The 27,155-nt window shown below is 47.2% G+C and overlaps 1 long non-coding RNA gene across 1 annotated transcript in view; it reads left to right on the top strand.

Moving 5' to 3' along the window:
• Positions 1–27,155, top strand: part of LOC144106802 (uncharacterized) — a 92,541-nt gene that overhangs the window by 59,644 nt on the left and 5,742 nt on the right. Inside the window, exon 7 of the long non-coding RNA XR_013309118.1 lies at positions 26,009–26,112. This is a non-coding gene — a long non-coding RNA (uncharacterized LOC144106802). The remainder of the gene's footprint in view (positions 1–26,008; positions 26,113–27,155) is intronic.

Here is a 27,155-nt window from a genome sequence, read left to right as displayed (position 1 = left end):
TACTTTTCAAGGATCCAAAAAAGGGTTTAGAAATTGACAACATTCGGCCCATTTCCCTCTTGTCTAATTTAGTTAAAGTTATTGAACGAATTGTGCACAGCCGTCTTACAGATCATGTTCTAGCGGTACAAGCCTTCAGTGCTTCTCAGATAGGGTTTCGTCGGGGATGCTCGATTTGGTCCGCACACTTGGATTTCGAAAGTAGAATTATGACGGCAATGGAGAAGAAAGAGGTCGCGGCGTTAGTCACCTTGGATATCGCTAAAGCGTATGACAGCGTAGAGCATTCGATTTTATTGCACAAGCTGGACGAAATTCGGCCGTGTTTTTATATTCTTGCATGGGTTCAGGAATTCCTGAAAGAAAGGCGGTTCTTCTGTTCGGACGGTTCCTTTACCTCCGAGTCTTGTTCACGGACTAGAGGTGTGCCGCATGGTTCCGTACTGTCTCCGTTACTTTTTAACATACTTGTGCGAGATATACCTATTCAGGGTGACGTCAAGGTGTATGTCTATGCGGACGACATCGCCTTTTTCGCTTCTTCTAGAGACATACATTCACTTTACCAGCTTTTGCAGACCTACCTCAATGCACTGGAAGTATGGCTGGGCATGCGTTGCACCTAACTCTAAACGTGAACAAATCTTCAGTTCTCATTTTTCCTCCAGCGTCTCCTATTTATATAAGTCTACAGTATTGTGGCACCCAAATCCCGCAAGTGGAGTCCCTAAAGTATCTAGGTGTCATTTACGACCCTCACCTCGACTGGCGACCTCATATCAAAAGCATAGTCTTAAATGGTGAGCGAGCTCTCGGTCGCCTTATGCGAATCAGCAATAAGAAGATTGGTATGCGCAGAGACACTCTCTTATTTCTTTATAAAACTTACGTAAGACCATTTTTGGAGTTCGGTTGCATTCTATTCTCCGGTTGCCCTAGATATAAAATTCAACCGCTGATTCTTTTGGAGAGGAGTGCTCTACGGCTATGCCTGGGTTTACCAAAATCAGTGGCGAATTGTGTCCTCTTTCTGGAAGCTCGCATACGGGACTTAAACTCTCGCTTCCAACTTCTCACAGTGCACACCTTCTTACGGGGACTTGAGGCAATGCCTGGAGTGGCTCCTCCAATCTTTTTGACAACCCCAGAATTCTTTCTAGATAAACACTGGCCCATTTACAAACTGCCTCAATTTGTGTTTACCAAGCACCTTCTGTCTAGAATTGCAGTCTCGCTTAGGTCTGTGCAATGCGTCAGCAATTTGCAGGCTGCACCAGCTGTTTGTTTCGACCATGTGCTGCCACATTACGCAAAGCAACTACCTGCCAATGTGCTAAATGGTCTCCTGGAGGAATATCTATTGCAGTATCCGAGCCATGCTGCAATTTTCACAGATGCCTCTCAACAAGCCGAAAAGGCAGGAGCAGGTGTTTATTCACAAACACTAGATTGGCGTTATTCTCTCCGGATCCCTGATTATACACCAAATTTCACTGCTGAATTTCTCGCTATTGGTTTGGCCTTTCAAAATATTCTCAGCAATATTTATCACGTCATCATACTCTCGGACAGCCGCTCACTCTTGGCTGCACTAAAAAGCTCGCAAACTACTCTCCTGTACCGATCCCTTCTGTACTTTGTGCCTCGTCATGTCCTAGAGGTACGTTTTCAGTTGATCCCAGGACACTGTGGCATTTCTTCAAATTCTATGGCGGATTTGTTAGCGAAATCTGCTATCAATGGCCCTGTTGCCCAGGGCGTTCCAAACTTCACACTTCTGACCACGTCCCGTTACGAACGTTTCCAAATTCACCATTACCTGAGCCATGAGCCCATCCTTGGTACAGCGGATTTCGAACATTTGAAATTCGCATGGAATATACGTTACTGCGCATGAAGATAATGTGAGGTTTCTAGGACGCTGCTGCGTTGTAGGATTCCTCGCCTTAATCTATATTGCCACGCTGCTGACTTTCTGCCGGCGCCACCTGGAGGTCGAACTGTGTTCCCGAGCGCGTGGCCGAACGTCTTCTTTGTCCAGAACGAGCGCGGCGGTGTTGGCAAACCTCGCCCGAGTGAACAGTTTGGTTCTCTGTATTTTCGCCGGTGACATTTTTGGTGGAGGTGCTGGGTATCATCCCATGTACGCTGACCGGGACGATAGCCCTGACGCTTCTCCCCGACGAGCAGACGCCACACCTGTCCACAAAGCTAGCCGTCGCCTGCGAGGCCTGCAACCCGAATTTGAGCCACTCACGATTCCTGCTCGGGCCATGACTTCCGCCACTGGCAGCCAGACAGGTCAGTCCTTCGGCAGTGCCCCGCCGTTCGTCTTTCTTGCACCTCGGTCGCCACCATCCTTCCACGGCGACCGGTTCGAGGATGTAGAAGATTGGTTGGCCGGTTTTGACCGTGTGGCCGCGTTCAACCAATGGGACGACGAGCGAAAGCTGCTGAACGTGTACTTCGCACTGCAAGACTCGGCGAAAACGTGGTTCGAGAACCACGAGGCGTCCTTCTCTAACTGGGCAGCTTTTCGCCGCGAGGTGCTCGCCACGTTCAGTTCGAGCGAGCGAAAGGAGAATGCCGAGCTTGCCCTTCGCTCCAGGTCACAGCAGTCCAACGAGAGCGTGGCCATGTTTATTGAGGACATGACCCGCCTCTTCAATCGGGCCGACCCAGCCATGCCCGAAGCTACAAAGGTGAGGCACCTTATGCGTGGGGTAAAGGAGCAGCTGTTCGCTGGCCTCATGCGCGACCCTCCGAGAACTGTCGCCGCCTTTGCCAAGGAAGCGACGACCATAGAACGTTCCTTGCAGGAACGGAGTGCCCAATACGGCCGTCAGGCAAATGTAGCGGCCGCTCAGTACTGCACGTCCTTGCCAGGCCCCGGGGATGAGGCGCTGCGAGCGCTTGTGCGGAGCATTGTCCGCGAAGAACTGCGACACCTCCACTTGAGTGCTCCGTCAGAAAGCGTACCTTCGACAGGCGATGTTCTCCGTGACGAAATCCGGCGAGCGGTGCAGCCACCCCCAGCACCCCTTTCGGAGCCGCACGTAATGTCCTACAGCGATGCCCTGCGCCGACCTGCCCCAGCGCCGCAAGCGTTTCGCCCCGTTGCCGAACCACCACCACCCCATCGTTACGTGCGTCCCATCGAGCAGCAGCAGGACCCGTGCCCTCCATTCCGCAAAGCGTACGTGTGGCGAACGTCCAACGATCGTCCGCTCTGCTACCACTGCGGGGAGCCCGGCCATGTTCTGCGGAATTGCCCGTACCGGCGGATGGGTCTGAGAGGATTCCCACCGGACGCGCCTCGACCGCGCTATGGTGAAAGACCGCGGGACATAGAGGAGTACCTGAACTCTCAAGTGCCGCCCCCGACCTCACAGCGGCGACAGTCGCGATCGCCATCCCCGAGGCGCTTTGCTACGCCTAGTCGGCCCTCAACCTCCGGTCAGTTCGGAGGCACGTCCCCTCGGCGGGAAAACTGAAGACGGCGTCCTCCGGGGGTAGGGCCGCCGCCGCTGCACGAAGTCAACAGCCTCCACCCGACGATTGGACGCGACGGCCCGAGCGTCAACGACCCGATCCGACGACCCCACCGACGTGCTGCGAACGATTAGTTTCCGCTGAAATTTTAGTAACCGTCGACAGTTATGAACTGACCGCACTCGTCGATACCGGCGCTGATTTTTCTGTGATGAGCAGGGAGCTAGCCATGACACTCCGTAAGGTTCTGACGCCTTGGTGTGGACCCGTGATCCGCACTGCCGGTGGCCATGTCGTGACACCAATCGGCGTCTGCACTTGCCGCATCCAAATCCGTGGTCTTACTTTCACCGGCTCCTTTGCCGTGTTAGCTGACTGTTCAAAGGACCTCATACTGGGCATGGATTTCCTTCACGAGTATGGTGCGATCATAAACCTTCAGGAACTCATGGTATCTTTTTCCGCCCAGCGAGCCGTTAACACAACCACCGAGCCCTGTAAAGTAATGTTGCGCATATGTGACGACCACATAACAATCCCTCCGCGAGCCAGCAAGTTCGTCACAGTCGAGTGTACTGACAGCACCGGCGCTCTTGGCATTGCTGAAGCGAACATGTCCCTGCTACTCGCTCGGCAAGTTTGTGTCGCCCGAGGCCTAGTAGACCTTGCCAATGGTCGTACCGAAATCTTAGTCACGAACTTTACTCGTGAACCGCAACATTTGACGAAGTCAGAAGTCGTCGCTTATTTTGACGAGCTTGGAGAGTGTACGAGGCAGTGCTCTTTATCCACCACGTCAGACCTCGCCGACGCGACGGCTACAGCCATTCCGACTGACGTGAACCCGCACCTCTCGGCCAGTCAGAAAAACTGCGTGCAAAGCCTAATCTATTCCTTCCGCGACTGTTTTGCGGAAACTTCCAAGGTCCGACAGACGCCGCTTACCAAGCATCGAATTGTCGTTGCTGACGACCAAAGACCAATTTGCCAGCGTCCTTATCGCGTGTCTTCCAAAGAACGCGATGCCATCCGCCGCCAAGTTACACAGATGCTCCAGGACGACGTCATCCAACCTTCCACGAGCCCCTGGGCATCGCCTGTTGTTCTCGTCACGAAGAAAGATGGCACCCTCAGGTTCTGCGTCGATTACAGGCGCCTGAATACCGTCACGAAAAAAGATGTGTACCCTCTGCCCCGAATTGATGATTCCCTAGACCGCCTGCGCCATGCCACCTTCTTTTCATCCCTCGACCTCCGCAGTGGGTATTGGCAAATAGAGGTCGACGAACGCGACCGAGAGAAGACCGCCTTTATTACGCCAGACGGTTTATACGAGTTTAAGGTACTCCCTTTTGGCTTGTGCTCGGCCCCAGCCACGTTCCAACGAATGATGGACACCGTGCTGTCCGGTCTGAAGTGGCAGACATGCCTCGTATATCTTTACGATGTCGTGATCTTCTCTGACACGTTTGATGAGCACCTGAAACGCTTGCGTGCTGTTTTCGAGGCCATACGTTCCGCTGGTCTCTCTCTCAAGCCAGAGAAATGTCACTTCGCATTTCAAGAGCTGAAGTTTCTTGGTCACATTGTCAGCGCACGAGGTGTTAGTCCAGATCCCGAAAAGACGGCCGCCGTAGCTGCCTTCCCTAAGCCAACAGACAAACGGAGCCTGCGTCGTTTCTTGGGCCTCTGCGCGTACTATCGCCGGTTTGTTCCCAATTTCTCCCGGCTAGCAGAGCCTTTGACCCGCCTGACGAAGGATTCTGAATCCTTCATCTGGGGCCAAGACCAGGACAGCGCCTTCACAGAACTCAAGTCCCGTCTGCAGTGTACGCCTGTGCTTGGCCACTTCGACGAAGAGGCCGACACTGAACTGCACACTGATGCTAGTAACGTTGGCCTCGGCGCGGTCCTTGTTCAGCGGCAGGATGGTCTAGAACGCGTGATTGCTTACGCCAGTCGCACTTTGTCCCGTTCAGAAGTCAATTATTCCACAACGGAAAAGGAATGTCTAGCTGTGCTGTGGGCCGTTACGAAATTTCGTCCGTACTTGTATGGCCGCCCGTTTCGGGTCGTGAGCGACCACCATTCACTCTGTTGGTTGGCGAACCTGAAGGATCCCTCGGGGCGGCTTGCTCGATGGAGTCTTCGGTTACAAGAATTTGATGTCACCATCGTGCACAAGTCTGGCCAGAAACACAGCGATGCTGACTGTCTATCTCGCGCCCCAATCCTGTGCCCCACTGACGAGTCCGACGACGATTCCGCTTTTCTTGGTGCTCTCACCACGTCCACCCTTGCCCAACAACAAAGGGCCGATTCTGACCTGCTGCCCCTCATAGAATACCTTGAAGGAATCGCCCCATCTCCACCTCGGCTCTTCAAGCGCGGACTGTCATCGTTTTGCTTGCGCGATGGGGTACTCTACAAAAAGAACTACGGCCCAACGGACACTGTCTATCTGCTTGCAGTGCCAGCTGCGCTTCGCGACGAAGTTCTGCGCGCGTGCCACGACGACCTTTCTTCGGGCCATCTCGGGTTTTCCCGCACGTTGGCGCGCATACGCACCAAGTACTACTGGCCCAAGCTTGCTGCGGTTGTCCGCCGTTACGTCCGAACCTGCCGAGAATGTCAGCGCCGGAAGACGCCACCGACTAAACCAGCCGGGCTCCTGCAGCCTATCGATCCCCCGCGCCTCCCATTTCAACAGGTCGGCATGGACTTACTCGGTCCGTTTCCGGAGTCTTCCATGGGTAACCGGTACATTGCTGTTGCCACTGACTATCTCAGCCGCTACTGTGAGACCAAGGCTCTTCCCCGTGGTACCGCCGCCGAAGTCGCAAGTTTTTTCATTCATAACATTGTGCTTCGTCACGGAGCTCCAACGGTCGTATTAACTGACAGGGGAACCCCGTTTACGTCGGCACTTACGAACGAGGTACTTCGACTCAGTGGCACCAGTCATCGAAAGACAACGGCTTACCATCCGCAAACCAACGGACTGACTGAGCGGCTTAACAAGACAATTGCCGATATGCTCTCTATGTATGTCGACGATGACCACGCGAACTGGGACCGGATACTTCCTTACATAACGTTCGCGTACAACACTGCGCTTCACGAAACGACGCGCTTCACTCCTTTCCATTTGGTGCACGGTCGCGAAGCCTTGACCATGCTGGACGCCATGCTTCTTCCGGATCCTACTCCCTCTTCTGTCGTGGATGCCGACCAATTTGTCCGTGACGCCGAAGTTGCTCGCCAAGTTGCTCGACAGCGAATCCGGTGCCAACAACAACGCGACGCCGAGCGTTACAACCTCCGCCGCAGGGAGGTGATTTACACACCCATGGAGCCCAATCCGTTTGCGAGGGCGCTCCGAGAAGCTTCTTCGCCGTTACTTTGGTCCGTACCAGGTGTTACGCCGCCTCAGCGCGGTGACCTACGAGGTGCTCCCTCAAGGAACTGCCCGGTCCTCTCGACACCCGACGTCCGAGGTCGTCCACGTGGCGCGAATGAAGCCGTTTTATTCCCGTTAGCCCCGGACCGAACCCCGCCATTACCTTTCGCCTTATTTTTTTTTTCTTCCCCTCGCGTGCGGCATCGAGTCGATGCCTCTTAGATGGGAGGGGCAATGCCACGCTGCTGACTTTCTGCCGGCGCCACCTGGAGGTCGAACTGTGTTCCCGAGCGCGTGGCCGAACGTCTTCTTTGTCCAGAACGAGCGCGGCGGTGTTGGCAAACCTCGCCCGAGTGAACAGTTTGGGTCTCTGTATTTTCGCCGGTGACAATATTTATGCCGTATGGTGTTCACGCTGTCGACTCTGTGTGCTTCATGCGGGGACGTGAATCAATAGCTCATTTCATCCTCTACTGCCGCAGGTTTGCACGGCAGAGAATTCAGTTTGTGGTAAATCCTCTCGCTCAATTCGGTCTGCCGTTTACTCTTCCCGTCCTCCTCTCATTCGGTGCAACCGTCAAAGGGCATGCCATTTGGCAGGTGTGTCAGATACTCCACAAGTATATCATTGTAACCGGGAGATTTTTGTGCTAACCTCTCGTTACCTTTTCTTCTCTCTCAAAATTTTTTGCTTTCTTATTATACCTCAAAATTCAGTAATTCTACTCGCACCGCTTGTTTCCTTGATTTTCAATTCGATTTCTTCATGCTCAATCTGATTAAGGATTTCCTTTTCATTCATAATCTTCTTAATTGATAAGCCGTTTGAGATTCGCTTGGATTAGAACTTCCCTGTTTGGATCTGCACACAACCCTGGCCAATCCCCCACCGTGGGCATGTGCCATCATCTTTCAGGCAACAACAACAACGACTAGCCTGACGCTGGCAGTATTCTGTTCTGGAAAAGGCCCTAATGATGAAATCCTGGGGAACGCGGAACTACCAGTGTGCGGCTAGTGTCATCCAGAGTCCTCGCGCACCGTAAAAATGTAATTCACATGCTTTTTAAAGGAAAAGCATCACTGGCCTAGTCAAGCCAACGTAATCGGCGCCGCAGTTTGGCCTTGAAATGGAGGAGCGATGGTGGTATGGCAGCCTCGTGACATTCACGTCATTCCATGCCCAGCCGGGAGAGAGAGAGAGAGAGAGAGAGAAAACTTTATTGTCAGGAATAAGATTGTTGCGGCGAACAAACGGCTGCCCAGCCGGGAGCTTTGGCTCTGGCCGACCGGGCGTCGAGTGAGTGAGTGAAAAATTTTATTGGATCTTCCAAGGGTTTCGCGGTTATGAAGTCCCCGTCGTCCTGTCTGGCGCTGGCGACTTGAGGCTTCTCGTCAGCAAGGGTGGGCCCCTATTCCAAGGCTCCACTGAGTCGTGCTGCATCATTCGCGTGCTGCACTAAGGCCCTTTGGGTCGTGAGCTCGCCGCTGGTGAGCCGACTCTCCCATTGCTCCGCACTCGGGTGTTCGTGTTGGTGGAATGCTTTGTTGCGTTCGCGCTCCCACGTGATATGGTAAAGTGTAGGTGTGTCATCGCACCAAGGGCGTCGAATCGAATTCAACCAGCGTCCCGCCGAACGCGTCAAAGTGCACCGGCGTCCTACGCAGAACCCACATTCATGCTCTGCGCATGCGACACCGCCAGACGCTTTCCCGCTCCACTCGGTCAACGTATGTGACGTCACGTCTCGGAGGGAGTAGGCAGCACACCTGGGATGACTCCTTTCCTCTCTCAACGCGGCGACGGAGCACAGATCAGCCAGAGCTCTCCACGGCGGGCGTTGCATCGAACACAACCAGCGTTCCGTCGAACGCATCAAAGTGCACCTGCGTGGAATGCCGCGTCTGTAAGTCTAAACAGTCAGGAACAATCAGGTCTTGCTGCTTCAGAAAGACGCCGCGCGACGCCGCCACCATCGCTAGAACGACCGATCCTCGTTTCTGATAGTGTTGTCTGCCTGCAGGGTCCCTAGAAATACTTGCTAGTATGGCGCACGCCGGCTGCGGCGGGGTCTGCTGCAGAATGACCGCCGCGGCGGCGCTGCGAGCAATCGGTGTGCCTTGACAGCCACGGCGTCTGTGGTAGGCGCGCGCGTTTCGCCCCGCGAAACGAATTCCCTGCGTGTTTTCAGATGACTTGTGCATGCGATTGCACTGATTTTTTATTTCAGCTTAGCCGTGGTTTTTCAATGCGCAGTTCAGTCATCGGCGTAGCGACGCAAACGATTGTTTTTGCGAACAAATTTTGTGCGCGTACTCCAGAGTCGAAGGCGAAACGAACCCACTTATTTTTACACCCTATTCCCCTTTCTGAATACTGCTTCCATGCCGTATTATATACTGTCTTCTGAGGAATTTAAATAAAAATATTATTGCATCAAGGACGTTACCCACGATTCTAAATCACATGACCGTGTGTTCGCGCAACAGAGTGCTATTGACAGCGGCATTTTCATTCATACTATTGATCCGAACTCAACTTCTACGGACTCTGAAGCTGAAAAAGACTGAACACTGGAAACTTCTAGATGCACGCACAATTAAAACATGTGAGATGAGAACCTGAGTCCTGTAAATCATGTGCTTTAGGCAAACTGCAGGAACGCATTCCTTAGTGCTTAGGCAACCGAGTTACAGAAGTAATGAACACAAGCATGCATTTTAGTAATAATAATAATTGGTTTTGGGGTGAAAGGAAATGGCGCAGTATCTGTCTCATATATCGTTGGACACCTGAACCGCGCCGTAAGGCAAGGGATAAAGGAGGGAGTGAAAGAAGGAAGGAAGAAGAGGTGCCGTAGTGGAGGGCTCCGGAATAATTTCGACCACCTGGGGATCTTTAACGTGCACTGACATCGCACAGCACAGGTGCGCCTTGGCATTTTTCTTCCATAAAAACGCAGCCGCCGCGGTCGGGTTCGAACCCGGGAACTCCGGATCAGCAGTCGAGCGCCCTAACCACTGAAGCATTTTTAGCAGTTCTTAGAATCCCGTGCTTCGTAAAATAGCATTATTAGCCCATGCTGTGTAGGTCACATGACCTGTCAGGGAAAAAGATACCAAAGTATCTGTAATGTATAGCACAAAATAAAAATAATTGTTAAACACATTTATTTCCATCACTTTGCACTCAGGCTGCCCACATTTTTGTTTGAACCACCCCCTGGCATCTTCTCATCTTTAACTGCTTCGGCTGCTCTTTTTTGGCAGCCCTCTCAACATTGATTGACTTCATGTAGAAGCGCAGGCGAAGCAGAATATAAAATTTGATTATGGCGTTAACAATTCCACGTCCATGTTTCACACAGCCCAGAGGTGGAAAATGTACATGTGTTAAAAAATCAGCGAATTCAACTATATGCTTTTCTCGTGCAACTTGTTCAGACTGAAATAAGTGGTGAAGCTGTCTTCAAGGACGGTGATAATTATGTTATTCAAGGGGTCAGACGGATACAGTAAGCCACCATTATCAAATTTTGCAGTGAAAGCTTCAACCTGATCATTTTCTGTATAGCCACTGCTTTTAAGTCATCAAGGTGGAAGCATAGTCTATGCACTGGCTTTATTTCAGTGCTTTTATAGCCCGAGATACCATAAATTAACATCTCGTGGCTTTTTCCTGTCACACAGGCACTGTCGTCAGAGGTAATACTTGTACATGGCGCACAAGAAACCAATTCAGTTTTTACATCATGAGCGCTCCTTTATCAATTAGTCTGTCGAGTATAGGCAGCATATTCTCGCTGCACGGCTGTTTCTTCGCCACCGAAACTGAGGGAGTGACCACTTCTGGAGCACAGTTTCCCGATGGTGGTAGTTTCGCAAGATTGTAGATTGTGATTACATTAACAGTAACCAAATACTGAGCGGCATTCCGATGGTCAAAGATCCTGATTATTGCCGAACAATGCTAAATACGCTTTCAAGTCTGTCTTGGCTCAAGTTTGCAGTCATCATTTACTTAAAATGATGCGTGCTGAGATCTGCATCTGCGACTAAGTGTGCTCTGAATTGAAACACGAAGTCTTTCACTCCCTCCTTTATCCCTTTCCTTACGGCGCCGTTCAGGTGTCCAACGATATATGAGACAGATACTGCGCCATTTCCTTTCCCCAAAAAACCAATTATTAATATTATTATTAAGTCCCTCTGCTATGCTGTTGCTCAAAAACCTGCCGATTGTAGCCTTTGCATGAATTTCCGACTTTGTGAGGTGTTTAAGGAACTCCATTAAAATAAAAAGTTTATTGACTGCGGGTATATAACGCTGCTTTTGGCACACGCGCAGTCATTATCCTGATAAGCTTATTTATTCTTTTGTAAAAGATTCAGTGCCTTCTATGAAATCATAAGAGCGTCCAAACTGGGTGCAATAAATAAAAAGACCTTTAATTATATGATCACCAAATAGCTGGAATGCTCGAGCAACTCTCGTTTTCTCAAAATAATTATAATAATTGGTTTTTTTGGGGGAAAGGAAATGGCGCAGTATCTGTCTCATATATCGTTGGACACCTGAACCGCGCCGTAAGGGAAGCGATAAAGGAGGGAGTGAAAGAAGAAAGGAAGAAGAGATGCTGTAGTGGACGGCTCCGGAATAATTTCGACCACTTTGGGATCTTTAACGTGCACAGACATCGCACAGCACATGGGCGCCTTAGCGTTTTCCTCCATAAAAACGCAGCCGCCGCGGTCGGGTTCGAACCCGGGAACTCCGGATCAGTAGTCGAGCGCCGTTTTCTCAAAAGAATTGGGATTCAGGTGCATGCTGGTGATCTTCGGCATGGCTTTAAGCGAAACACTCTGGCTGTCCATTTTCCAAGCTTATCGGATCGGTTTGAATGTGCACCCGACCCTTAGGTGCGTTAAACCATTTGCCTGCAAATGCATTTCGCACGTTTTTAACTAGATGGTGGAAATCAGAAGGAAAGTCAGATGGCGAATTGAGCTGGCAAGATGTGGCACTTGTCACGTTGTCTAGACATGACGCGATCACACATGTATAAGAACACACACACCAACACACAAGAGAGTCAGCGTTCATGGATTTCGCAAAAAAAACACCAGTATTATGGGCTCGCGACCAAGAAGCAGCGCGCAACACTACCGCAGCCACGGCACGACCGCTCCAGCAGGTACGACGTGGATGGATGGATGGAAGGTAGGAGCATCCCCTTTGAAACGAGGCAGTGGTTGTTGCCACTATGTTCAATTTTTTTCCTTTATTTTTGTTTACTCTGCTGTAAGTTGTTAATACAATTCGCCATTTCCTTTAAAAAACCGTCTTCCTATACTTTAAAACTTATGTCACCTTACTGCTTTTGTACCACCAATCCTCCAATCGCTTTTTGCTAATTTCCACCGCAGATTTACCTACATGACTATTGTTATATCTAAACCCTAAGACCTCAGGAAGAGTGACTGTGCCTGCATCGACATCGGGATGGATACCATCGCATTTTAGGATGAGGTGTTCTATTGTTTCTACAGATTTACCACACACAGCAGATGTGTCATCTTCTTCGTTAAATTTTTTTTTCTGTAGCTGCGCGTTCTAAGACACCCTGACCTAGCTTCAAAGAGGAGGGCGCTGCCTCTTGAGTTATCATAACACGTTTCCTTCCTGATCTGCCTTTTCCAGCATCGATATAGTTCTACACTATGCTTCTTTTCCATTGAACCTATCCAATTTTTACCTTCGACGTTTTTAAACTGTCGTTTAATGCTCTTTCTTTCTCCTTCCTCGTCTCCGGCAAACTTACTGGTCAGCTTTCTTGTTCGTTTCCGCCACTGCGTGTCAACGCTCTTTCTGTACAGGTATTTAAATACCTTAGCTGCCCACCGGTTATCATCCAATTTCCTCAGGCGTTCTTCGTATAGTACTTTACTCTGAGCTTCTCGTGCTTCGAACGTTGCCCAGCCCATGTCCCCCTGTACTGCCTCGTTTGTGGTTTTCCCGTGGGCACCTAGGCTGCGTTCAAATAGTCCCAAGTAGACGGCTACTTAGACGTCTAGCCGGACAGCCGCCATCTTGGGACGCGTTCCATTTCTCGGCGAGCAGTCTCATAAGACTGCTTCGCCGAAGTCCACATCGATGCAGGCCAACTTGCTGTCTAAAGATGGCGGAGCTGATGTACGCGGATGAGCGAGTCGTGCTCTAGCAGGCGTCGGACTGTACACGAAGTATAGGAAAGGAAAAATGTGAGTAATTCCATTATGTTATTTGGTACGCAAACTAGAGGCTAATTAATCTTCGTGGACGTGCGATTCCTAGCAGTGAATCACGCAGGAGAAAATCGTGCAGTTGAGAGCTTTGCTACAGCAGCGGACGCTGTAGGTCTGTTTACGTGAGCCGGCATCGTTAGCACCTTGATTTTAGAGAATACTCGTCGCTGTCGTTGGTTTCCTCGACGGGCGTTAAGACGGCTGGCGTGACGGTTAACAAATGTGTTCTTCTGTTGTTGTATTAGTTGCATCAACTCTTTCGCGTGCATTCCATTTTATCTCTACACTCTCAGAACAAATACACCGGCATGTTGCGAATTGATTTTAGTCTTTGCAGGATTAAAGATCGCTGCTGTATTTAGGTCTCTCGCTGTCTCCGAGTGCCACGTACGGCAGACAGCAGGTTTAATGTCACGTATGTGTTTTCCTGTTGAAGTGTATATTAGCCGTATCGCATTTCGCGCATATTGATTACAGTCTTTCGTATTCTTTCTTATGTTTACAGGACCGTCTGGACGAGCACGTTCGAAGAGCATGTACAGTTTAGCATCAATAATAAAAGAAAAATCGCATATCTCTTAAGCGTCGTCTTCGGAAAGCGGCCCCGTCTGCTACAAGTAGACTGACCGATAGGCACATCCACCAGTCCGGTTTACGCGCAAAGTCATTGCAGAAGAAATGTGTAAACTTGTTGAAAACACGTTTTTAATTATCGTTATTGCTCAGTTTGTGAAAAATAGTAGTACAACTGTTCATAAGCTTTAGTTCCATTATTATGCCGCGAGGCGGCGTGAGCAGTAGACAAGATTGCTTCCTAGACGTCACACTAGACGTCTTGTCTAGAGTATTGGAACGCAGCCCTAGTGCTAATCTTCCGACGTTCCGAATGTGTGCAGCGCCCCCTGCGCATTCATCCGAGGCGCGGCCAACCGGTTCTGTAGAGAGCTCCACGCGAACGGCAGACTAGCAAATAATTTAGGGACCCTACTGCCTGTGTTGGACAAGATGTGGACTGTGCGGCTTAGCGGCGTTCCAGATCGCGTTACTCAAAGGGTTGTCGCCATCAACGGCAAGCTCTACTCGTTCCATAGCTCCCTCGCGACCAGGTATCACGACTTACAGAACCGCGTCGACGTGTTCATCTTCGACACCGCATCATACCGGTGGCATACAGTGCAGACGCAACTCCCCGACGGCGAGCAGACTGACATTTCCAGCCACACCGTTGCAGCTTACGGCCACTGCGCGTACCTGTGGGGCGGCCCATCCATCCCGGCGCTGACAAACGTCCTTTACCGCTTCGACACCAGCACCTTGACATGGAGCCGTCCGCAGGTGTTCGGTGAGCAGCCTCCATCGCTTTACGGCAACACAGCATGCGCAGTAGGTAACCGCAAGTATATCCTTGGGACCTCGAACGGCTGGATAGACATGTGGTTCCTTGACTTAGACACAATGGAATGGCATCGTGTCCCAACCAGTGGACAGGCTCCGGCTCGGCGTTTCTTCCACACCGCGTCTGCCATTGGGACCCGGATATACGTATGGGGTGTTGTTCTGGAAAACCATTCTCTCGGTGGTCGTGTCTGCGACAACTCTTTGTACTACCTGGAAACGACCACCTCGACCTGGGTGCGCCCACGCGTACAAGGCACTCCTCCCGTCGGACGAATAGGGCATGCAGCCTTCGTGTACAAAGAAGAGCTCTATATTTTCGGAGGGAGCACTGTACAGCGGGGCCCTTTTCTTACAGACATGCACAAGTACGAACCCGAGACTTCGTGCTGGACCGAAGTGAGGCCATCTGGCTCAGGCCCGTCGGCGAGTTACTTCCACGGCTGCTCTACTACTGGTGAAAGAGTGTTTTTCTTTGGTGGCTTTGGCCCGATACTCAACCAGGAAAACGGAGAGGAGACCAGATGGCTGACGAATCTGCACATATTGCACTTGGCCCCAACACTGGAGAACTTGTGCCTACATGCAGTCATCGATGCACGGCTTGATGTCAGCAACTTACCAACAATCATAAGAAGGAAGATTAGCGACATCACTTCACACCAACCGTAGTCGATGCGAAGATGCTGCAACTCAAGCCAATGAAGTGCTTTTGACGAAGCCAGTGAGGTGGGGCGATGATAAGATTTCGACGCCGCTGCTTAGCACGAGAATAAACATTTGTCCTACTCCGATACATTTTGCTTCCCGATCAATTTTTACATGAACAACACAGTCAATAGCGTTTTCTTCACGTTCCTGTCGCAAAGGTGCTTAACTTGTTTCTTGAATAACTCGAACTAATGTGCCTAATATGTAGTCCCTCATAGACGTTTGAAGGTTCAACAACGTGATGGTTTCTTCAAACGACTCACATTAATATCACTTAAGCTTCCAGCAACTGATCTGTTGTAGGTCGTCACGTAGCACTTTCTCGTGACCTTTTCACTGCAGAATGCAGATACGCTTGCTCGAGATGGCTGTAGACAGATTTGAGGGCGCAGCCAGAAAAATATGCATCTGCAATAGCTTCAGAAAGCCGCATGGTTTGCACTCGTTTCTGCCTTCCTGCTCTTAGGTTGACGCTGTTTGTAAATTTTCTTTCATTTAATAGACAATATTTTCTCTACTTTTTCTATATATATATATTGCAACATCAGGTGTAGTTCGTACTGAAGGCAGCCGAAAGCATGCTTGCCATAACAAGAGTCACTTTATTTCCGGACATCGCATTTGCATGCACCTTATACCGCCCCAGGTGCCCTGCCCATGCCAGATACATTCTCGAGAAATCATCACACGATCGTGATAAAAGTCGGCCGTGCACTTAATGGGCAATGCGATCCGATGTGAGAAAACAGACATACGGGGCTATTTGTGTTTGGTTTAGATGCCACCGTGTGAACGTAAATAGAATGTGCGTGTATCGTGGCTCGTGGGAACCACTTCTTCATTGTTGCTTGTCTTTACTTTATTCCTAAGGTTCGGAACTAAAACAAATTTTATTTCTGATCAAGACTAGTGTAAGAAGAGATAAATGGATCCCCTCTCTTTATAATCAAGGCAGTTATCATGTCACTGAATAGGTATGTCCGAGACCAATTAATATTAATCACGCATTGTAAAATGTAGCCCAGTGGTGTGAAGGAATGAGGCGGTGGCTCGTTAAAACGCCTACACTGGAATTACTTCGAGTAGCACCTACTGCTTTCTTCTAAATTTGACAACCGCCCCCACTCTGAGGTTTCACTCTGTCTAAAGCTATTTGTCCTAAAAACCATATTCGAACTAAAAAAACACGGGTATAATTATCGACTTTAGCCAGTGGTTGGGTAGCGACAGCGACGACTGCATCGCTCCGACGTTTGTTCCTTCTCCTCCTCATCAGTCTGACAGCCCCCACTGTACTGCAAAGGCCTCTTCCATGTCTCTCCAATTAACCCAGACCTTTGCAAGCTGCACCCACCCTATGCCTGCAAACTTCTTGATCTCATCCACCCACCTGACCTTCTGCTGCCCCATGCTACGCTTGCCTTGTCTTGGAATCCATGAGCATGTCTGATGAGATTAACACCATTTGCAAAGGTGAAGATCTGAGGAAGGTGATAACTTATTATGTTGCTTCAAGGTTGAGTGATTGGTAAAAATTGTGAGTAACGTTAAATAACAAAGGCCTTAATTTGTTATAATGTTAAAAGTTGACTTGATAAAGAAATGTTTTTGCTATGTTGCTAGCCATATGACAGAGTTATGTTTATAAAAATTTTATGGCAACATTAGCTTTCTGTGAGAAATGCTGCATAATGAGGTCAACTGTTAGAAAACATTTAGACACAGACAATGGTTACACAACTTCTCCAAAGTGAAATTGAACACCAGCTGAAAGTACATTGCAAACATGATGAAAGTACACAATTTGAAAGCCGAATTTCCATCTGCCATTTGGTAAGGAAACGAACCACTGAGAAGACAAAAAACACGGGCAAACAAATCTGTGAATGCAGTGCAATGTAGCAGTTGCATCTTTGCTACACAACCACTAATCAAAACCGCTAACTCGTTCATGGAAAACAAAAGCACAGACACAAAATATTGTTCATTGCAATGTTTAATTTAGTAGGTACATATTGCCACGAATTCATGCCTGCTCTTCCTGCAGATAAATGAAACACTGCCAAAAAGCAGCGAGCAGCCATAATTGCTGCAGTGATAAGGAGGATGTGCACCATCAATGCTGTTCTTCCATCCTGAGTAGGAAATAAAAGCTGTTTTTTCTGGAAATACTCTGAAAGTATGAATTTTCTATCCATCTTTTACTTAGCTTGCACTGACACGACCCATTGTGTACTTGGCAGCTTTGACAAACAAGTGGGCCAGCCAATAGGCATAGAAGACTGTAGAACCTTGCTAACTTGCAAAAGATCAATGCTCAAAAAGAAAAAGCTGACAAAAAAATGAGGAATTCCTTATTTTCGCTACATTGTATAAGGTACTAAGAATATGGCTCAGATATAGCATGAACATTTTTTTCTGTTCACTTACAAACTTTCTAGCCAGTGCTAGCATATTACTGCGATGTAAATAATGAAACATGCCAGCACTGTACAATATGCTGTAACATATATGAAATACTCCCCCTACAAGGGTACCACATGCCTCTTGCATGTGGTAAAGTTTATATCTGCCAAACTAGATAGTCTGTAGGATGAGGCACCAAGCCTCTGACATCTGGAGAAGTGTACCTCCCATGCAATTAGTGACTGGAGATGCTCCTTTTTGATGGTATTTTAGTTGCTGGGTGTGGAAAGACCAGATAAGAAGGGGAACCACTAGACATCAACTTTTTAAGCAACATCACAATAAGCAATGTGCCAGAGCTTTCCTTCTGTCCAAAAAGGTGTTTCTTTTTCCATGTTCTTTGTTCACATAACTGCTTGCATGTGCTCATTTTGGCTTGCTGGGAGGTGCTTTCTTCTGTTAAAATAAAGGTTTAACTCTGGCCTCAGTCTTCTGCGCCTTCTTAACTTTTTGCTAGTGTTCACATTAAGTCGTGTACAAACTCATGCAGGTCTCTACTTTTCTACGTTTCCAACTGTGACATCTCTGCTTTCGTCGTTTCCATCTCTGCATCCGATGCCTTCAAGTCAGCTGCGTATAATCATCTTAATCAGCGTACACATGTATTTATTTTAGTCACCCACTCTTCTGTTTGATGCCGATCGGCCCTGAGAGTAAATAAGTGAAATGTAGTCTTAAGCCAGCTCTGAGCAAGCACGCATTATGTTCAGTTTATTTTACCATGTTGACCAGAAGAGAGTGGAGGGAAAAAAGCTGCTAAGTGGAGCTTGACATGCCTCTCGCCCCTACACTGGAAAGCAGCACGCGCCCCCCCCCCCCCCCCCCCACCAAGGCATACGTAACCACAACAGAACAGGCCAAGTGTGAAGTAATTCAGTAACATTCCTCACATTTACCACAGTGCATACTTGCTGCTCAGTAATTTATTACCCCATTAGACATTCTGCAAGGAAGTGTACAATCATGTGTTTTATTTGAACATGGCAGCACAGTACGACAATCATTAACCTTGCGCCAACACAACAGCAAATAAACTTCTGCCCAATAAATGCATTGCTTACAGTGCAACCAAGAGGCGAGAATGTGCCACCACGGCAGAAATTTAGAAAATAAGCTCAAAATAATAGTGACATTAAATTTGAGCAGACGGTAATTCCACCCCACCCCTCCCTAAAAAAAAAGAACGAAAAAGGGTGCTCTTCAGACGGTACGTTTGAACGATGCGGCTGTAATATTTGCGATAGTTCAACTACGTGTGACATTCAGATATAATTAACGCCACAGCATGCGGTTGAATGCGAGGCGCCAGGGCGCGCACAATCAGTAATCGTCGTCAGGTATCCACTGGTGCCACGCCCTGAGGGCCGCTGCTCGACGAATACCACTCATGGCAACGTTCACACCCAACAAGCTTGTAACAAACATCACACAGGTGCTTATCATGATGCAGCAGCAGCTCATCAGTGCTGAATTTTTTGGCGTGATAAACGGAATCATCCACCGAAACGCGCGTCGACTGTTGCTCGTCAGATTCTTGCAGTCCTACGAGGGAGAGCAGCTTTTCCGTCGGCTTCAAGTCTCCTATTTCGTGCAGGGCCACTGGCATTGTAACGCACATTCTGCATGATCGTTTTACTACGCACCGATGCTGCACGGGACAGCAAGTGGTTGTACACTCCAATGCAGCGTTCGGGCCACACAAATACACACACTAACTACATACAACACGCAAGACGCACGCAGCGAACACGGAAGAGCAAAAACCATTCCAAAACATCTGTTTGTTCATTTCCACACTAAGCTAACTACGCACATGGTTCCGACTTCGGGCTTGGCTAGCGCTTCGACTTCGCCAGGCTAGTCATGGCCAAGCTGCGCTGCAACTGGTGGTATTAACGTTCATGCAACGAAAAGAAAAAAAAAACTTGATATATCAAATCATTCAGGGTGTCAGCTAAAAAAGCTACCGTAACATTAAATACATCTTATATGTTTTTGCCGTTGTGCGCCTTTGCGACGTGGGTGACGTGAGCATAAACGCGAATACGCGAATGGCACTATGAATTTCCCGTGCCACTCTGTAAAATGCAAATAGCGTGGATGCGCGCTTAACTTGTAGACATGCTTGCAGAGGCGAATAATTGTAAGTTTAATCGACTGAATTTTGCTCAACGAAAGTCAGCGGCACTGCATTTTTATTGTTTCTGTGCATTGCGAGTGACATTGGCGGCAGCCACTCGGCAACGTCTCCGGTTTGGCGAACTTGTGAGAATGTCAGCCTTTCTCAAATTTTGAAAGCGGTTTTTTGTTTGTTTTGTAACCCTGCGTCTCGTCGCATGTAATGTGCACGATAACATCAGTACAACGTGCATGCGCTTTCTGTCTCTATTTGAAGTAACATTGGTCGATCAGCGTAAACTTTTGGATTCAATTAAGCACAAACTGGCCATGTTGGTACTGCGTGTCGAATGTGTTTTGAGATGATTCTGCGCACGAGATGGTCCTTTGATAATTTGTTTACTACCAGATATTGTCTACAGATTTGAAACCATCTCACTGAAACAACGTTGGCAAACTGTTTTGTGTTCATGCATCTGCTGCCCTTAAACTTGACTTTTCGGCAATCATTTGCATGGTTCCTTTGGATCTGGACAATGGGCTACTGTTGCTAGGGGCGCCTGGAAGCAGAGCCCCTGGGGATGCCCAGTGGGTCTGCTGTTTGTCCAAGTGCCGAGTACCAAAGGTACCATTCCTTACTTTTTTTCCCAGTCCATTAACCTCATATTCCTTGCAAAGATTACAGTATGTAATCAGGTAGTAGAAAAATTTGTAACTTCTGCATATTTCAGAACAGTTCAGAGAAATGTACATGCAGCATCAGTATTCTCTCGGTAGATTTTCTGAGACCTGGATTCATTTCTTCTAGGACAGTGGCAAGCAGTAGGTCAACTGTACACAAATATTTTCTCCTCTGGTGCAAAGAAAAGAGTGCAAACATAAGACAAGTCTCTAGTCTTGTTTCATTCTCACTGCATTTAGCCAAAGCGTAATATGAAATGCTGTATTTTTTATACCCTAGTTTCCTTTACCTTGAGCAGTAGATATTGACAATGAACAGCAAGGCAACTCCACTCGCTGACGATTTTGCCTTCGGCAGCAAAACAGGGAATACCTTACACCATGTGTTATCTCGCAGACTCAAAACTGCGATGGACATGTGTCCACAGCTGCTATCACCTCTCAAGTACATGCACTCGTAAGACACATAATAGTCATTCAGTCTATAAATTTCTATTCTTTGTCCAGTGAATCCTCTTACTTCGTTTTCAAGCCACTGAGTCATGGCTCCTTTCACTCGGCCGCCCCAGACCAAGACTACAGTGTCATCATCAGCAACAGCAGCCTGGCTACTTTCACTGCAGGACAAAGGCATCTCCCATACCTCTCCAGTTAATCATGTCCTGTGCCAGCTGTGGCCACCTTGCCCCCACAAACATCTTCATCTTATCCACTTAGTTATCATGCTTTCTTTCATGATGCAGATATTGATTGATATTTAATGTGTTCAGGTACCGCGAAGTGTCAGGGGATAGATTAATGGCAAACAAGTGCCACATCGTCCTGGATGCTGTGAGTTACTTCTTAGTACTTTGACATGGAAGTGCGTCGAGGGCTGAACACAGTTTATAGTGAAGCCACCAGTCATTCTAATGCCAGGGACAAGGGAGCTAGAATAACTTCCTCTCTTTCAGTTACTCATAAAACTTTAAGCTATAGCTAATTTAAGCAGCATTGACTATATCTGCCTGTTCTTTTGATAGAAAAAATGAAAAATAGTGATTTTTTTCTGTGGCCGCACATGATACTCTTCATGATGATATTTCGAGCATTCATCTCAGCATGAAGGAATTCTGTAGAGCTTCTGCGGTGGCTTAGTGGTTATGGCACTTGGCTGCTGACCCAAAAGACTTGGGCTCAATCCCAGCTGCAGTGGTCGAATTTCAATAGAGGCGAAATTCTAAAGGCCCTTGTACTGTGAGATGTCAGTGCAAGTTAAAGAGCCCCAGGTGGTCGAAATTTCTGGAGCCCTTCCCTACGGCGTCCCTCATAGTCTTAGTCGCTTTGTGATGTTAAATACCCATAAACCATAAACGAATTCTGTAGCCTTCTGAGAACAAAAAAACCTAGTGGTTTTTAAACTTTTTCGTTATGTTCTCAATCAGTCTTTAACACCCATCTTTGTTCGTGACTGATGCCTTGATGTTTGTGCACAGGCAGTGGCCAGAAAAGGTCACTGTACAAATAATATCGGGTGAATGGAATGAGCAAGAAGTATGAACTTTCAGGAATATTGAAAATCACTGAAGTGACCCAGTATCACAGCATGGCAAATAAATTTTGAATGATAACCTGTTGCCTTATCATAGTGTGCTGAAAAGACTATAGACAGTTGATTTTATTGAGCATTTTCTTCTGTCAAATGATTTGTTGGACATAATACATGGATTACTGGGTGGTAGTTTTATACAACTGCTAAATAATTTATAATTGAATTTCTTTGCTTATGCTGTTTCGATTTCGTCAAGTGAAGGGCGACTGTGACGTCAGGTTTATATTTTGGTCGCGTGATGCACTAGAAAACTAATATAAGTGCCAATATGTTGTTTTAATTCACTACGACATTTAAACCATCCTCTTCTAGTACCTGGAATGGCAAAAACTGAGGTGTCAGCAATTATATAGCCCGTTTTTTATGCCCCATGTGACCTAAACACCAACTACGTGTCACAGTAATTGTTCGACTGATTAAACCGAAACGGCGTTCAGAACAAAATCAATTATAAATGATTTAGTGGTCGTACACGAATACCACTGGGTACTCCATGTATACGAATTCCTAACGCATAGTTTGTAAGAAGAAAACACGCAAGGAAAAATTTGGTGTCTATAGCCCCATAAGAAGTGAAACAATGTAACCATCAAATTTGTCCTCTTTTACTTCACGTGCTTACTGTTGGTTGAAAGATTCAGGCTACTTTTAGCACTACCTTGGTACTGGGCATAGTGCGGGACTTGCAAGGGGTAAAGCTATTCTGCTTCAGGTATCATTGGTACAGTATCATTTTGTTGCTAAAGTAATGACGGCCATTCCACTCAGATCCCAGACTAGGTCTCAATTGAATTGCGCTTCTGATTTTCTGCAACTCTGGATTGCCATTTACATAGCGTTGCTCATTGCAGTTACCGATAAACACCTCATGAGTGGTACTGTCAGGCACTCTTTTCTTTGGCACTATGTATGAGCTTCTGTTCTCGCGCTTTCTAGAAATAATGCATGCAATTTTTAAGTGCGAAAAGTGAATTTACGTTTAACTAGATTGTCATGTTAGGGCTTGTATGTTGCAGCTTGTATGTTGCAGCCAAATTGTACATTGATGTCAATGCTGGTGGTTTCTTTTCATTATTTTAGGAGAATGTTATAATTTCTCCTTTAGCAAATAATAGGCCTCTCTAACTAGCTGTTTTTGTCATGTCCAGTATTTTGATATACTAAGCCACCAAAGCATGATTCAGAATGTGGTCAGTACTAAAGGCAATGAGTCTGTCGTGTCACATAGAAATGTGCTTTATACCCCTGGCGCACGGCATTCCTTGAAGGCTTTTCCAGCATAGGCACCATTTTTCACCAAAGGAGTGAAAGCTTAAAGGAGCAGTGACGCAGCTGCACGGTACAGCCTAAGGGGGAAACAGTCGTTCAGGCTTCGTACCTGCTGCTGTGCTCGAGGTGGCTGAAGTGAGTGTTTTAAAATTAAAGTGCCGTATTCTGTTCATTCATTGAGCTTAGACAATTTTTTAAATTCTGATTGCTTCTTTAAATCTACTGCAACAGCTACTCTCATCAGCAGCAGCAGGTTTTGTACGTGTATTGCATTGGCCACTAAGGGTGCTCGATTTTGCTGCACTTTCACTGTCTTGAAATCTGAACATATAACATAAACACCCATACAAAAACCAAAGCCAGACACACCTTTCATATTTAAAAAAATTATTTTCAAACATTATTAGCTGTATCTTTTTTTTTATTGCTTTTACATTTCGACGTTGGATGGCACTGCAATCACAGGTTCTCGAAGGCGCCTTTCCGCTCGAAAGGTCTTTGACGAGCGCCTTCGCCTCCAAAGCCCTTAGGGGCGAAGGCGCAACATTTGTGCCATGTAGCTGCACTCCTTAAGCCTTTGGATATAAGGACCTGTTTCTCAAAGGCCTTTGCAGTGCCCGTGTGACGGGTATTAGTGTGGTATGGCTGCTTGAACACCTATTCCTGGTATCTCACAAACTGAATAAGGGAGGGAAAAGCCTCGGTGCTTGCTGACGTTTCGACAAGAGGACTTGTCTTTGTCTGGAAAAGCGTTCATCATTGGTGGAGTTCAAATAAGGTTTTCACTTCAAGGAGAAAGGCCTGGTGTGTGTGACGAGGGTGCGATATGGGAAGGGCGTTATGATGGGGAGTGTGAACCTAGTCCAGGCATGATGGCTGCTAAAGAAGATTAACCGGTCGACCTGCAAAACTGTGAAAAGAAAAGGCCAGCTCAGTAGAAAGGAATTCCGGGGTGTTGAGCGTGGAGATAGTGGGCTTGAAAGGATTTGTGTCCAGCCGCTACAGGTGGCTTGGTATGGCTGGCTGCCTTTACCTGAAAAACTAGGATAAAGGAATTAAGCAGCATGGCAGAATAAAATACCACGGGGGGGGGCAAAATAATTTCAAGGAAACAGAGAAAATGAGGGCAGGTTCGCAGAAAAGGCAAAAAAAAGGGGGGGGGGGGAGTGGGGAAGCCAAGTTTTGGAGAAGTGGCATCAGGAGGTGCAGGGCGTAAGGTTAAAGTATAACAATAAATTAAAAAAAGCAGGATTGTAGGGGGAAATTATGGGTTGGGAAACCTGTGACCATGTGCAAGGCCTTTTTAAATAATTACGCCAATTCCGGAATGTGCAGCGCTGGCCACATTTAGTGCAAACATGCGAGCACATGGCTGCACTCTTTAGAGGTCCACTGCGTGCGACACAGCCACTCGTCGCTGCAGAATGGCGCAGGAGGAGATGCACCTGGATGTGGTGCTTCGTGTCATCTGTTACTTCACTTCGATGTGCGGCAATGTCAGACGCAGTTGCCCTGCAAAGAGTTCAGCCATGTGCTCGCATGTTTGCACTAAGAGTGGGCAACCCTGTACTTGAGGGATTCTAAGTTTTCTCTGGATATGTTGATCCCAGACAAAAATAATTCGGCTTGTCAAAACGTCGGCAAGCAAGCACCCTGAGATTTTTCCTTCCCTTGTTCACTTTGTGAGTGTCAAGAAACCATCAGCCTACTGTCTACCATGCACTCCACATCTTGTACGGTTATCTTTGTATGTATACACCAGTGATAAATCATGAAGGAAATCAAAGGATTTGTATTTGTATTGCTTAACACTTACTTTAAAGGTACATCATTAGCGTATAGTTGAAAAAGTGCTATGGGGGCTTGGTTGTGCGTCGTGACTGGTTTCTGTTTATCAGGGCTCCTTGACAGCAGCCATGAAACGCAGGCTTTTGAAAAGTCGTTCCTCAAATAAGAGATCGTTTCCGTTGTTACAATGGAAATGTTATTTCCTGAAACTTCAATCATTGCAGGTTGGGGATTGATATTTTTCAAATAACTAGCCTGAAGTTCAAAACCTCAGAACATACTTTGTAAATTCTTTCCCACCTTAAAAACCCAGTATTTATTTGTTGGTTTCTGCAGGCAGAGGTGTGTTTTATGGCAGATACTTTTCACTACCTTTCGTAAAAATTGTGCAATACAGACCTACCATAAAACTTGGCGTATAGTATACAAATTGCTTGTATGCAACTACTTTTGTGTTAGAGCATGCATAGCGTGGTCTTAAAGTCAGATTCTTTATATTTGCAACTGGTTCATAAAAGGCCTATTCTGGCAAATGGCATTTAACACAGTTGTCTTCCTCTGAATGCTCCTAAGGATAACTTTAGTTCATTCAGGAGAATGTGTATTGAAAATATCTCTTAAAGGCATGATTGTTCATATTAGCTCTTGTTACGTCACAATATTTAGTTTTGTGCCTGCAGCATCACTGACCTCCATGATATGTTAGAGTAGTAAAATGCTCGCTATTAGTTTAAACCACAACTCATCATGGGGCTGTGCACTTTTTGTTGTGTTGCATGAAATATACTTATGTATGAAACAATTTCTTTCAGCTGTACTTCACATGATTCAAATTCCTCCAGAAGAAAGGCTGCAATACATTGCTCACCAACTGTTTCTTTCACAGCACATAACAGGCCATGACAGCACATAGCAGGTAAGGTATGAACAAAAACAGGGCATGCATCTGTTCTGCACATGCATTTCGTGTACTACCAACACTATGATACGATTGACTGATGTCATGTAAGAGAGAGCACACAAATAATTTTGTGTATATATTGGAGCATGTTTATTTCAAGTTTTAAACTGGCCATTTAAACGACCCATTTCTCAAGCATTTCACCCTAAATAAGCCGAGCACCAGATAAGGGGAAAGCTTGTACCCACTCTATCACCGCTGGTTACCCGGTGGCACTGGGGATCGAACCCCACACCTCCCGCTTGCGAGGCGGATGCTGAGACCACTAGGCCACTGCTGCGGTCCCACTACTGATGTTGCTTACACCAGGTGCTGTTAAAGCCCCTGTATGTATGTTAAATGCATTTTAGAAAGCCATTCACTTCCCAAGTATCATTTCATCTTTATTGCAAAACCACAATTCACCTATCTAGACAAACCTGCTGCATACAAGCCAGCAGAAGGGTTGCAGGTATATGCTACATTTGGAAAACAAAAATCAAGCAGAGCCTACCCTTCATGGTGCATTATACTCTGATTTCGAGCAATAATCAAGATGGGCAGATGGTCATTTCATTGAACACTTGCATGTTACATTCGTAGAGTCGAAAAGACAAGTATTATTTCAAATCCCTCTAGCAGTGTTTATTCTTAGAGAAAACACAAAAAAAGTGTTGGATTAGTTATGGTGTACCTTGTATGGTGAAAGGGGCTCCCACTTTTTGAAGGGCTTAATTTTGGAATAACGGCAGTGTTTACGCTAGTTGGGTAACCATGTTTAGATCGTGGACGAGCTCAAAAAGACACTGGAAATAAGCGCACTGTGTGGCCATCTCTTTCTGTATGCTTGTCTTTTTGAGCGCTTTCACGATCTAAACATAATTTTGCAAGGGAGCAAGGAAAACAAACATTTAAATTCTGATAAGGATAAAAGGTCATGTTTTACTGTGTTGCTTAAAGTACATTCTGTTGCTGTTGCTGTATTGCAGCACTTTTGTCGTGACATTGCATTGCAGCCT

The sequence above is a fragment of the Amblyomma americanum genome, chromosome 10 (genome assembly GCF_052857255.1).
Source record: "Amblyomma americanum isolate KBUSLIRL-KWMA chromosome 10, ASM5285725v1, whole genome shotgun sequence".
Taxonomy (NCBI): Eukaryota; Metazoa; Arthropoda; class Arachnida; order Ixodida; family Ixodidae; genus Amblyomma; species Amblyomma americanum.
Note: the sequence above shows the minus strand (reverse complement) of the source record. Positions and strands in the feature narration are given on the sequence as shown.